This window comes from Suncus etruscus, chromosome 11 (assembly GCF_024139225.1).
Source record: "Suncus etruscus isolate mSunEtr1 chromosome 11, mSunEtr1.pri.cur, whole genome shotgun sequence".
Classification (NCBI taxonomy): Eukaryota; Metazoa; Chordata; class Mammalia; order Eulipotyphla; family Soricidae; genus Suncus; species Suncus etruscus.
In genome coordinates, this window is record NC_064858.1 from 48,478,896 (window position 1) to 48,487,219 (window position 8,324).

The window sequence follows — 8,324 nt, forward strand, 5'->3', positions numbered from 1 at the left end:
ATCTCTGGCCTATCTCTCAGCTCAGGATTTCTCTGCATCCATCCAGTTGGACTACAAGGTTCAAATTCTCATGAGTAGTTCTGTTTCGTTACTCATGGGCTCTATGGCCTTCATTAAGTTAATCTCTGTGGAAATCTGTTTCGTTATCTAGAAAATGAGAATAGCAATAGTACCTAGTTTATGGAGCTGGGAAGATCTGATAAATTTGAAAGTGTCAAGCACTTATAACCTTGTACTTCCTTTATTTCATCTAGTTTTCCAATAATTTTATGAAAGCAGTTAGTTTTTATACTTAATTACATAGCAGGGAACTAAGATACAGAGGGCTAATTAAGGAGGAGGGGAATCTAAATTTCAAGCTCAGAGACACTGAGTCCGTAGGCCAGACTTGTAATTCTCTTTCTTGTCTCTACACTGTTATATGGTCATTTAAAAACTTTTATTATTCACAGCTGGAACATTGTGGCAGCAGATTTTTACATATTACCCTTGTAAACAAGGTACAGCTTCTTCCTCAAGTCTGCCAAATACTTATCCTCCACAATAGAATTGTTCAGACAATTCCTTTTTTTTCTGAGTTCTCTCTCCTTGTTAATATTGATGACTTTTGTCATTATTATCTAGCTGCGCTGGGTTAGTCTAGTAATAAATAAGGCCCAAAATTGCAATAATTTTTCTCTATAAAGGTTTATTTCTCCCTCTAAAAGTCTAGAGAACACTTTCCCCTGTATTTGCTTGGGGTTACAGGCTGCTTCAACACAAAGTGAGTCAAATGGGAAGGTGGAAGTAGATATCTTGGTCTAACATTAACATATAACATGGTCTATATTCACAGTTCACTGATCAGAATAGGCACTTGGTCCTCAATGCCACAGAGAAATGTGTGAGGATGGGTGGAGAGGGTACACACATATTTTTCTCTTTTCAGAGTCCTGGTGGTCTCTATCTCTAAGGCCAAGCTCAATTTGAAATCTAAATTAAGAATAACTGTAGCAACTTTATTGCTTCTCCTCTTTTTCTTCTCCTTTTTCTCTTCCTCATTCCTTGCCTTCACTTTCTCATCCTTCTCCTCCTTTTTTATTCTCCCTCCTATTTCTTCTCCTTCCTTTTCCCTTTTCCTTTTCTTCCTTCTCCTTTCCTCTTCTCCTTTACTTCCCTCTTCTTCCTCCACTTTCTCCTCTTTCCTTCTTTATTTATCATCCTCCTCCTCCATCTTCTCCTCCAAAATCTGAGGTCTCATACATGCAAGACTTGAACTGTGTTGTGCACATATCAACCAGAAATAAAATTCTTTGCTTGTTCATTATAGTTATGCATCTATTTGAATTGAGACATCTTTGATCAATAAATATTTATTATTTACTTTTTACTAGGCACTTTTGAGCCCTGGGGTTATGTTCGCAAGTGAAACAGACAAACCCACTATCTTTACAGAATTCACATTCAAGTGGGGAATGGGGGTAGATAAATAACCAGAAAAAATAATATTGTGATAATATATTTGGAGTCAGTATGGGCCATAGAGAAAGAACTTGGGAGGGGAATTGTAAGATGAGACTAACAACCCTAAACAAAGGTGTTCCTCCAACTTCCTCCTTCCCTAATCCTCTTCCTTTGACATGTAAAAGCCCACCTGGCTTTTCTGCTTCTTCAGACCCATACTTCTAAGGGATTAGAAACACGTGTATGAGGTAATCTCACAACTCACATATTTTTATTTTCCAGGGAATCAGGTATGACTGTTTATATGTGTGATGCAGTTTTAAATAGGATAACTGGGAAGATCTGCTGAGCAGACATCCCAAGAATGCAGGAACTCTGAAGAAAAAGTTTTCTAAGAAGAGGAAAAGGAGGTGCAAAGGCCCTGGACAGAAGAGTGTCAGAACATGCATGTGACCGAGGTGAAGAATGGTGGGAGACAAGGTGGAGAAAGTAAAAAAGACATCACTATGGAGTCTTGAGGACCTTATTATCTTTAAAAACTTTGCTGTTTAGCTTTTTTTGGTGCCAGGGATCCAATCCAGAACCTCTAACAAGTGCTCTACCATTTGAGCCTCATCCTTATACCAAGAACTTTGTCTTTCTTCCTGCTTAAAAACCTCTATTTTTTGCCTTCTTACTTCTTTCCCATCCTTATTATATAATTTTCTCTTCTCTTCATTTCCCTGGAGCTGAATATCTCAGTCTGAACCTATAATAGTGCTGTACTGAGTATAGGAGTACAGAGAGCATTTTTATGTTGTATCTTTGTGTTCCTGGGATACATCCCTAGGAGTGGTATTGCTGGACTATATGGAAGCTCAATTTCTAACTTTCTAAGAAATGTTCATATTGTTTTCCCAAAAGGCTGGAGCAGCCTGCATTTTCACCAGCATTCCAGTACTGGTTGTTCTTGGGGTTATTTTTTATTTTATTTTATTTTTTTTTTTGTGATGTGTTACAGTCTCTGTGGCATGAGATGATATCTCATTGTTGTTTTGATTTGCATCTCCCTAATGATTAGTAATGTTGAGCATTTTTTCATGTGCCTTTTGGACATGTGTATTTCTTCTTTGAGGAAATAATATCTGTTTATTTCTTCTCCCCATTTTTTTTTAATGGGGCTAGATTTTTTTCTTGTAAAGTTCAATCAGTGTTTTGTATGTCTTAGATATTATCCCTTATCTTAGATATTAGTCTCTGATGGTTATTGGGTGAAAAGTTTCTCCCATTCGGTGGGTAGCCTTTGTTTATCTTAGTCACTATTTCCTTTGAAATGCAGAAATGTAGTCCCATTTGTTTATCTATGCTTCCACTTGGTTGGCCAGTGGTGTTTCAGCCTTGAAGATGACTTTAATTTCAATGCCATGAGTGTTCTGCCAATGTTTTCCACTGTGTACCTATGGTTTCAAGTCTGATATCAAGGTTTTTAATCTATTTTTATTTGACCTTTGTGGATGGTGTTAAAGAGAGGTCTGAGTTTATTTTTATTGCATGTAGTTGACCAGTTTTCCTAACACCACTTGTTAAAGAGTTTTCCTTATTCCACTTTGCATTTCTTGCTCCTTTATAAAAAATTAATTATCCATAACCTGTGGGTCCATCTCTGGATATTTAAGTCTATTCCACTGATCTGAGGGCCTGTCTTTATTCCAATACCATGCTGTTTTAATGACTGCTGCCTTATAGTACAGTTTAAAGTTGGGGAAAGTGATTTCTCCAATCATTTGAGTTTTTTATGTTGCTGTTTTTATTTTTGGCAATAATTTCTTTAACTATTTGTTGTCATTTATTTCTTCATATGAACTTCAGGAGTGTCTGATCCACTTCTTTGAAAAATGTCATAGAAATTTTGATAGGGATTCTGTACAATGCTTTAGGATATGTTGACATTTTAATGATGCAATTCTTACCAATCCATGAGCAAGGTATATGTTTTTATTTCCTTTTCTCTCTATTTCCTTCTCTTTTATTTTTTGAAGCAGTGATTTGTAGTTTTCATTATACAGTTCTTTCACCTCTTTAGTTAGGTTGACTCCAATGTATTTGATTTTCTGAGGCAAAATTGTAAATGGGATTGTTTTTTAAATATATTTTTCTTCTCTTACATTATTTTTGTTCAGGAAAATCAGGGGTGTGTGTGTGTGTGTGTGTGTGTGTGTATGTGTGTGTGTGTGTGTGTGTTAGCTTTGTAGCCTGCCACTTTACTATACAAGTTTATTGTTTCTAAGAGATTTTTTTTTCTGAAGTCTTTAGTATTTTATAAATATAGTACCATGTCACCTGCAAACAGTGAAAGCTTCACTTCTTCCTTTCTTGTGTATTTGACCTTGATGTCTTTTTCTTGTATAATTGCTACAGTAAGATCTTGTGCCAGATCTTAGTGAAAAGACTTTTAGGTTTTCATCATTGAGTATAATGTTTACAATGGGTTTGTGATTAAAAAAAAAACTTTGATCATATTGAGGAAAGTTCTTTCAATTCCTATCTTATCGAGAGTTTTTATCATGAATGGGTGCTGGAACTTGTTAAATGCTTTCTCAGTGCCTATTGATATGATCATGTAGTTTTGATTTTTTTCTTTTGCTGATGCGGTTTATTATATTTATTGACTTGCATATGTCAAACCATCCTTGCATCCCTGGAAAGAATTTATTTTTTGGTCATGGTATATAAGATTCTTGATGAGTTGTTAGATTCTGTTTACTAATATTTTGTTGAGGATCTTTGCATCCATGTTCATAAAGGATATGGGCCTATAATTCTCTTTTTTGTGGTGTGTTTGTCTGCATTGGTATTAGGGTATCATGGTGATATCAGCTTTATAGAAACTATTTGGGAGTTTTTCTGTTTCTTTAATTTCCTGGAAGAGCTTGAAGAGGATTGACAGTAGATCCTCTTTAAGATTTGAAAAAATTTACTCGTCAATTCATCTGGACCTGGGTTTCTGTTTGGGGGAAGCTATTTTGATTACTCTTTCAAATTCCTCAATAGTGATAGGTCTGTTTAGGTCTGACTAGGTATTCTAGATCATCTTGGTTCAACAATCAAAGATTGTAGGAATTAAAAAATGTATCCATGGGGCCGAAGAGATAGCATGGAGATAAGGCATTTGCCTTTCCTGCAGAAGGATGGTGGTTCAAATCCCTGCATCCCATATGGTCCCCCGAGCCTGCAAGGAGCAATTTCTGAGAGTGAAGCCATGAGTGACCCCTGAGCACTGCTGGTTGTGACCCAAAAACCAAAAAAAAAAAAAAAAAAAAAATCCAAAGAACAAAAAAACCTTCCATCTAAAAAAAAAAATGTATCCATTTCTTCCAGTTTTGCTTGTTTTCTGGCATTGAGATTCTCAAAGTAGTTCCTGATTATTCTTTAAATTTCCACGGTGTCTGTAATGACATCCCTCTTTTCTTGGCAAAGCATCCATTTCATTGAGTTTTGCCACTATATCCCACCACTGTCTTTAGACCTTGAAGGTTGTTTGTGAAAAATCTTCTGTAAATCTTAAGGCTACTTCTTTGTATGTAATTTCATTTTTGATCTTGCTGCTTTCAGCATTTTATCCTTATATATAGTATTCATAATTGTGACTATGATGTGCCTTGGGGTGCTTTTCTTTGGTACTCTTTGGACATCCAGGGTTGGATTGCTCTGAAAACTTCTCTGTAATGATGTCCTTGACTTTTAATTTTTCATGTGTATTTTCTTCCTGGGCCTCTGGGATTCCAATGATTTTATGTTGTTTCTATTGAGTTTATCCCAGAATTCTATTTCATCTATTCATATTCTTTGAGGATTTTTTTTTCCATCATCTGGTCATTTATTTTAGGGCTCTTTTCCATCCTCTTCTGTTGTATGGATTTATTAGGCAGCTCATCTTTCAGCTCAATAATTCTGTCCTCAGCCACTGTATTTTTGTTGGTGAGGTCTTCTAGTGAATTTTTTTTTATTTTACCTACCAAGTTTTTCAGCTCTGATATTTCAGTTTGAAGAGTTCTCATTTCTACTTTCATATCTTTTTCAGTCTTGGTTGTGGTTTGCTCAGTTCCTTCCGTAATTTCTTTGAGTTCTTTAAACATTCTACATATTTCTTCTCTAAAGTTCTTATTAGGTGCTTGGTACTTGTCAGGTCATCAGAGCTACCATCTTCATTCTCTCAGCATGGTGAAGGTCTGTGTTGTTTCCCCGTTGTCATGCTTGCATTATGGTGTGACACATATATGCCATACTGAAGAAGAGTTCCTCTGGCTCTGTCCTTCTGTGAAGTGCATGCTCACCTTGCTAAGGGCAAGGCCCCAAGTGCAGGTGGGAGGCTGAAGCATTTTCCAGTTCTCTCCCAATCTTGAGAGAAATATTAGAGGGCTAGAGGAAGTCGAGTCAGGGGATTTCTCCACCTCTGTCTGGACCGCAGGTTTTTCATCTGTAAAATGGGAAAAACCAATAGATAAAGTTTTGCTTAGTAGTTAAATGATAATAAAATGAGATAATATATGTAAAATCTTCAGCTAAACCAGTAAAAAAACTTACTTGCCTTTAATTTTACTTTATAAGTGTGGAACGTGTTAGTCATGCCTGCTAAGAATGAAGGAATGTGAGAAGAAACTATTCTGATACTGTATTGTGAAGAGGAATTGATAGGATCTGTAAAATGTATATACAGGCTTTAGCAAGATATTAGGAGAAATCAAATTGCAGATATAAAAACCAAAAAAAAAAACATAGGCAAGACATGAGCAAGAGGAGGCACAGAAAAGAAGATTCTGAACTGTATTTTAGACAGTGATTCGAGGATCTCTTCATGATGTGTATCACCTGTTCTTTATTTACATCTGACATTTGACAGTAGGGCCTATTTCCAAATCTTAGTGATCATGGTTCATACTGCAGTGGACATACAGGTACAGGTCTCTTTTTGATTGCATTCTTGAGGGGGACAATACATAGGGAAATGATTGGTAACTATAGTTGGTAGGTAATTACTTTAAAACATGTTTTTGTTTTTATTGTTTTTGGGGGCCACACCCGGTGATGCTCAGGGATTACTCCTGGCTATGCGCTAAGAAATTGTTCCTGCCTTGGGGGACCATATTGGATGGCCAGGGAGCAAACTGAGGTTCGTCCTAGGTTAGCACGTGCAGATGCCCTACCACTTGCACCATTGATCTGGTCCTAAAAAAATTTTTGAGACATTTCAACACTGTTTTCTATAGATGCTGGGACAATTTATATTCCCACCAATATTGAATGAAGTTCTTTCTCTACATCTTTGCTAGCACACGTTCTTTCTGGCCTTTTTGCTCTAGTCCAAAGGATAGCGATTGCATTGCTGAAAGTGGCATGTGTAAGTACAGAAAGTCAGGAAAACAAATTGTCTCAGCATCCAGTGCCCATACATTGAGAACTTCCTGAGAACAAGAATGGGAGAATCACTTAGGAGACCACAGTGACTGTGGTACTGGAGTATAGTCTCTGAGAAGGCGAAACCATTGTTTTTAGCAAGACTTCCTGCTCAAGGCTCCTTCTGTTTCTGTCCCCTCTCCCCAATATCCCAATTGCTGTTTCTGTGGTTCTTTCCTGTGGTTGAGTATTTTGTGTCTTGTTTTAAAGATGATTGGACTAGATATTTAACATGAATATTTAACATATTTAACATGAAGCTTCTCAACTGATTAAGCCATGTCCAAGTCTCCTGATGCCCTGCCTGGAGTAGATGCCTCATACTTAGCCCAGCAGTTGTGGCTGACACATCAGAGTCGCATAACACTGGAAACCTTTTGCTAGGAAGAGCTCTCTAACCAGTTGTAGAACATGTAGTTTCCAAGTCCAGTCTGTGAGTAAAATCTCTATAAAGTCGCATATGTAAGGGAGTCATGAATGAAAGAACAGAGATAGAGACGACTTAATTATGATTCTAATATGTTTTATATTAAGTAGTCACAAAATAAAAATCTGTCTAAGGTTAAAGGCAAAAAGGTCAGAAATTATTTATGAAAAAGATGATTCTTTCAGTGAATACCAGAAAGAGAAATGATTTACAAAGGGAAGGATTGTCCTATTGTCCTTTTGAAAACTTTTTTTTTCCAGGAACAACTTTGAAATTAGTGGGGAAGAGTGGTTATGAGGAGGTTAGGATTTTCTTGTACTTTGAGAATAAAACATTTGACAGCACAGAAAAATAAAAATTTAATCTGTGGCTCTGCCCACAACTCTTTACATTCAAGACATCCTTCCCACCCTGGAGAACTTGAGGGATCCAGGGCTTATAACATATTATTCCAAGAATTATTTGATACAGCATCACATTAGGAATTATTTATTTGTTGTGGTGTTGGGGTTGGAACCCATCAAGGGGAAAGCATACATTCCACTACCAAGCTACCTCTCTACCTCTCTCTTCTGAAATAAAGACATAAAAATTAAAAGAAAAAAAAACCTCAACATATTATATTGAGGCAGACAGAGTTGTAAGAGGCAGGTGGATACTTGCTCTTAAAAATCCCAGGTCTAGTCTATGGCCATACCACCCTGAAAGCTCCCTATCCCGTCTGATCTTGGAAGCTAAGCAGGGTGAGACTTGGTTAGTACTTGTATGGGAGACCGCCTGGGAAAACCGGGTGCTGTAGGCTTAAAAAAAAAAAAAAAACCCAGGTCTAGTAAAATAGAACAACTCTTAATATTATTATACTCTGGAGGTGATATGTGAATCTAAAATCACCTCATGCTCCATATCTTCAAGCCCAGATAAATGATTTTGACTCAGGGTTGCGATGAAATAATTCAGACCAGGCTGAGGGTGAAACTCATATAACCTGGCAATCTTCTACCTTATATCTCCACCATGCTGC

At 36.9% G+C, this 8,324-nt stretch overlaps 1 non-coding gene across 1 annotated transcript; it reads left to right on the top strand.

Moving 5' to 3' along the window:
* Nucleotides 1–7,986: 7,986 nt before the first annotated feature.
* LOC126023614 (5S ribosomal RNA) lies at nucleotides 7,987–8,105 on the top strand. Its single transcript, XR_007500724.1, has one exon. It is a non-coding gene; the product is annotated as a 5S ribosomal RNA (ribosomal RNA).
* Nucleotides 8,106–8,324: the final 219 nt, after the last annotated feature.